The sequence below is a fragment of the Pinus tabuliformis genome, chromosome X (genome assembly GCF_031772625.1).
Source record: "Pinus tabuliformis cultivar Carrire ecotype Pingquan chromosome X, CPIR1, whole genome shotgun sequence".
Classification (NCBI taxonomy): Eukaryota; Viridiplantae; Streptophyta; class Pinopsida; order Pinales; family Pinaceae; genus Pinus; species Pinus tabuliformis.
The window spans coordinates 1,032,166,258-1,032,172,586 of record NC_142308.1 but is presented as its reverse complement, the minus strand read 5'-3'; positions in this window follow the sequence as shown (position 1 = coordinate 1,032,172,586).

Genomic DNA, 6,329 nt, shown 5'->3' with positions numbered 1-6,329 from the left:
ATGCCTTGGAAGACAGGTCCACAGAACCGGGGCCCACAAATTGCCACAAGTGACTCGCCGAGGGTCCACAAAGCTGCCACCAAAGACTAGCTAGAGACAATAGAAAGCAAGAAGAGTTGCAAATCGTACAATCTGACCTTCCAGGATCAACATACACGCTCTGAAGTGGGCCCACTACAAACCCACACAAACCTTGTCATGCGGACCCAACGAAAGCTATAGGCCAGCTCTCTAAGCTCTTTTGGGTCTGAAACGCCAAACCAACATGCACGAACAAACTAACACCGTTGATCACCCGATGAGGATCTAACAGTCTACTCGGATATCGGGTGGACAAATAGCACGAGGGATAACTACTCAATGTAGGCGGTATTCTCTTACCTCTCGCAGCGACGTGTCGTACGAAGAGTGAAATCGAGATCTCCTTCAGAAAAACCAAAAATCACTTGGACCTCCCCCGATAAACCACTTGTGATTTTAGAATCAAACGCCTTATAACTTGCGCGCTCTTTCGCCAAACAATAGTCTTTAAACAAGACCATCAAACGGTTCTGGTGCCTTCCTCCCAGATTCTCTGCCGACTCCCAAACACCATTAAAATTACCAAATAAAGTTTTAATTATATTCAACTTACATATATTTATCGTTTGTTTTTAAAAATGGTTGAAGGCTGAAGTATTTGTTTGAAATAATATTTCAATTATTTTTTACGCAGTTTTATTTAATAAAAAATATTTTCGAACATCACTATTCATAATAATGGAAATGCGCATTCTAAGGAACTTATATGTAATATAGACAAAACAAACTGTATATATGTTGATTTGTGAAGATGAATTATTTTTTATATATAAGATGATTTTTTGAAAAATAAAATTATCAGTAAAGTTATATAATTATATGGGGCGGTGAATTTAAATTTCCAGAATTCATTGATACATGTGTTAAAAATAAATTTTCATGGGACATTTTAATTTCATTTATTATATATAGAGATAAAATATATTGTTTTTCAGTTAAATTGTTTGAGTATTGAGATAAATGCATTTTTCTTTTGAGAAATTATTATTTAGGGGTATTTAAATTATTTAAATCATTTAAATATTGTATTTGGTTTGGGTCAAACCAAGTTTGATCTTGAGGATGTTGAGATAATTAAACATTCGATTTTTCAATAGCAAAAGCCTTTGATGAAGGGGACTTGACCAATTGAATTAACCATTGGAACTTAAAGTTTTAATTTTTTTGTTAGTTTGACCCACAAGGAATTTGAATCTTGAATTTCATGTTTTACATAATACTTTATAACACCATAATCACAAAATAAATTACCCACCAATATTATATTTTTTGTTATTTTGTTATCATTTTATTTTACTATAAAAGATAATTTTTTCCCTTTTAAAATTTGTGATATATTTATGAAATTAAAATTATGTGAATTTACAATATGACATTCTAATTTTTATTAAATGAGCATAGTTAATACATGATTGTTAGATAAAAATTGATTTAGAAATTTCATCATCCCATGCGTTTTTCTATATCTAAGTATTGAATTATTATGGAGCCTAAACATATTTAATAGGGTTTTCACACACTTAGTTTGTTACAAGTATTTGGGGAGATGTCCCAACCATTACCAAAGAAACCTTGCATTCGGTAATACAAGCACAAAAAAGGGATTTGCTTTATTTATAGGATAAGGTAATACAAGCACAAAAAAGGGATTTGCTTTATTTATAGGATAAGTGTGCAAACAATAGATTGCATATACATCGGAACATATCATATCAAAATTGTTGTTGTTGGTGCATGTTTTTAACCATTCAAATAAATTGATATCAAAATTGTTGTGGTTGGTAGCATGTTTTTAATCATTGAAATATATAATTATTTCATAGTATTTAAAAGTGGTTAAGTTTGTCTAAAAGTGTTAGAATGATCATCATTGTAACATTTTTTTATAAGATTGTAAGAAATTCATTGAGATAGGTATTGTTATTGGAGAAAGTGGTGTTTTTTATTTTTTACAAGATTGTAAAAAATTTGTTGAGATAAGTATTGTTATTGGAGAAAGTGGGGTTTCTTTCTTGAGAGGAGGTTTTTCCTACTATAAATTGCGTTGAAAGTTCTTGGGATGTCTTTTTGTATGTTTTAGTATATTTGGATGACATGTTTATAATTTATGTGGATTCTTGAAGGAATTTCCTGTATTTTTAGTTTAGTTAATAGTAAGTTCAAAACATTGATTACAAAAATAATCAATATTTTGTAGGCATTATAACTCAAAAATCTAGATCATAGTCTAAGGAATCATGCAATTAAAGACATTAGGATAGAAAATCTTGGTAACATAAATCCTATAATAGTTTTGGGACCAAACCCAACATAAAAGAGACATAGAGTTCTCACTGAAGGAAGAAAAAAGGAGTGATGAAGATGCCACCAATATGAATCCCAACCCTTAGTTAGATGCATGGCACACTAAAACATAATGGGGTGAAAACAGGAAGGAAGAAAGAACACATCACCAAGCGAGGATATAAAAGGAAATACGTTAGCAGGAGTTGTTGGTAGCGTATAATGAAACTCTTGATGGAAACAAACCACAACCAAATCCCAAATGGAATGCCACAAATATGATTTTTTTTATGGATCTACATATGGAAGTGATCATTTATTTCTTCTAGATTTGCCTTGACAAGTAGAGAACAAAGAGAATTCAACAAAGAATAGGAAAATTTCGAAGGATCCCTAAGAGGATGAGTATTAGCATGGCATCAAAGATGTGAAAATAAGTCAAGTTTTCATTACTTTGTAGGATGCTTGAATTATTTTTAGATGTTTATGTATATTTGAATGAAAACCCATCAAAATTTGCACAACTAAAGGAACCAAAGTAGATTAAAGGAGAATGCATGTTTCAATATGATGTTAGGATTTGAAACATGATTGAGAAACTTACATATGACATGTAGAGGTGATTACAAATATTGGTATATTATAGGCCTACTCATAAGTACAATTCAAAGAAATGTAATAACAACATATATAAAGAAGCATAAAGATGTTGTACATGCAAACATTCATATGGAGAAAGAAGCAACAAATAACAATACACATAAAAGTAAATAAAAATAAGAACACAATGAAAGAGTGGAACAACAAGAGGCATAGCTAAACCAAATGCCAAACATGAAACATCATTAGCCCATGACAACTTAGGATTAACAACCTAGATAACTAGGAGAGTATCTGAACAAGGAAGATTGGTAGACTTAATTTGTGTCTAGGCAATAACAAATTCGAGCACTCTTGGCATAATTTACCCAAAATTTCTAGGGAAAAATAGGGACCCTACAAACATAGGTACTTGAGGGAAAATAAGAGAGAAACATCTAAAATTATGATTTTCAACAAAAATAATATCTCCACATCTATAGGGTACAAAAACAACCAATTTGTCACCTTAATATATAGATGTTACTTGGAGGGAATAAAACATGTAAATGTTATGCCTATGGAACTTAAGGACACATAGTGAAAATCTACATTTTTAAAATTATAGTAGTGATAGTATGTTGGAATTATAGATAGGAGAATCATAAAACTAAATAAAGGCTACTATTATCCAATGAATTTTGGGACAAAAACTATAAAATATTATGTACTAAATGATGGAACCAAAAGAGGCTTCAGTTTGCAAAAAAGGTGAGGTTGAAAAGGTTCCATAGACCACAATTTGATGTACAATATAACATAAATTTCAAAATATAGGAGAAAAGCTATGAGGAAGTTGTTCTAGAAAGAAGGGATTAGAAGAGAATTGAAAAAACTAATTATTGAAAGAAAAAGTGATGGTTATACCTTGGATCTAAGTTGACACTGAATCTTGTTAATCAACTTAAGTAATTGGTCATGAATAAATAATACCTAAATCAAGATATTTTTTGAATGCTCAATTAATACCAATGAAGCATAGGAAGCTAGCCTTAAAGAAACTTAGGTATAAAAAATTGACTGTATTTTTAAAAAATAATTACAAATATTTACAATTCTAAAGGAAAAAGAAATAAATTATGTAGGAGTAAATCCCATAAAAGAGATCAACATCACCTCCGTAGGAATTTGGGAAGGACTTGAGAAGCCACACCTAAATAGAGTAGGTTAGTGATTGACATGGAAAACCATGTTACTCACACTTTCTTGGGTGGGATGATAGTAGTGGAAATTTTCACCAGTGGTATTAAAACATGGGAAACATTTCAATAAATTTCAGAAGGAAGCATGCAAAGCTTTGTTTGGAAGAAATTCCAAAAAGACCTAAATAAAAGACGAATTGATGAAAACTTGACCTTACAAGTGATATTGGAAAAAATACATCAATTCATAGGAGGACACCACAACCAATAAGATGAAAGAATGGTGTTTATAGTATAAAAAAAGAAAAATTACAATATCTACAAATCAGTGGTTCAATTCAAGGGACAATACAACACTAGATGATCAAAAAAGGCCATAGGTAATAGAAAGAAATATAAAAGTGTAAACATATAAATAGAAAGGGAAGAATCACAATACCTAGAAGTAAGGAATTATGTGTATGACAAGGTAACAATGGAATAATTGCAATATTTCAAGAATTTATAGATCTATTTTCATATACCTATCGTGAGTTTGGAAAAAGGGTGAGATCATACTGATACGGCATACCACAATTCAATGTAGAAGATAAGATATATTTCAAACTTCAAAAGGAAAATTGTGAGGAATTTTTCATCTCAATAAGTGATTATAAATAAATAAAAAAGAAAATTTATGGAAAGACAACAGTGATAGTTAAAAATTTGATCTAATTAAGTGACTGTCCTCAACTGCAAGTGATATTACATGCCACTTGGGTTGATTATGAGCATAATTCATGGATTTGATAGTCATATGGAGATTGTATCGTGCGAATCCAATAGTTGGATGACACAAATGGATTTATCATGTCCCTACTAAATAATTTTGCTAAGTGAAATCCACGTGAAATCCTCAATTTTGCAATTTTTGCATTATAAAGTATTTTGGAAAATAAAAGTTAGGAAAAGTGGGTTGAATAGCCACTCACTTTATTTTTGGAAAAAATACGAAAATAAAATTTAGAGAAAAAGGAAATATATTTGGTTAAGTGGAATGTGGGGACCATAAAAAAGGGAAATAAAACACCACCCCCCCCTGGATGAATTTGCATTAGGAGAAAGAGTTAAAACTTGTGGAGAAAATGGGATCCACCAAGGAGAAATGGACCAACATCTATAAATATCACATAGGGGTTTTATTTTAGCATATTTGCCCTTCTATTGTTTGAGATCGAACTCTCTCTTTGAGACTGTTGAGCACAAGAGGAGTAGAGTTGTTTAGCTCAAGAGTTTCAAGTGAAAATCAACCTCATTTCAGAGAACTTCGTGTGTCTCCCTAGTGAGGCTTTGGGGGATTCCATTTTAGGGATTGCATTAGAGTTTATTGCAGTGATTCCACTCTCTTGTTTGCTATTTTTGGGCATAAAAGTTAAACGCCAGAGTTGATTTGGAGCAACTTCCTTCTATTGCAGGTTCCAAGTTTTTGTAGGTGATTTTCTATTGGTTGGATGAGTAGATTGGAACCAAATTCTAGAGTTGGGATTGTTTATATTTACTAGAACACTAAAATTTTCTCTTTTAGGGCCTATGTAGGGGTTGATATGGAGGAATTTCACTGGCATTTGGACTTGGTGTTTTTTTGTGATTTTTAGTTGGAAAATGGTTGTTGATTTCGAAGGAAATTTAGTAAATAGTTTCTTAGTGATTTGTAGGAGGATTGAGCCAATATCTCATGCAATTTCTCTCTATCTAGATGCAAAATTGGTTTGCTAGAAAATTTGAACTTTTTAGGGCACTCTAAGTCAGATAGAATTTGCCCAAAAGATTTCTAGGTTTTGTTGGATTGGGTGTGAGGAGCGTACAATTAATTTTTCATAATTTTTGGAGCAGATTTGAGGGTCAAAACTACAATTCACCTCTAGTAGCAGTGACAACAACAACAATTTTATTTTGGCAGAGTGTATTACCATATTAAGCCATTTTTAGCTAATATTTTCCCCATTATTCACCTAGGTGTTTGAATGCTTGCATTTTCAAGACAAGGTTCCATTTTCTAGCTCTGGTGTACTCATATTTCTAGATTAATACAATGGATCAGGCCTTTGGCTCCGTTTTTTGTGTTTACTGATCGCGGTTGTGTTAGAAGAATTTTAATTTTTGGTGTAGCTATTGCATGCATTTGATATTCATTGTTAATTCATA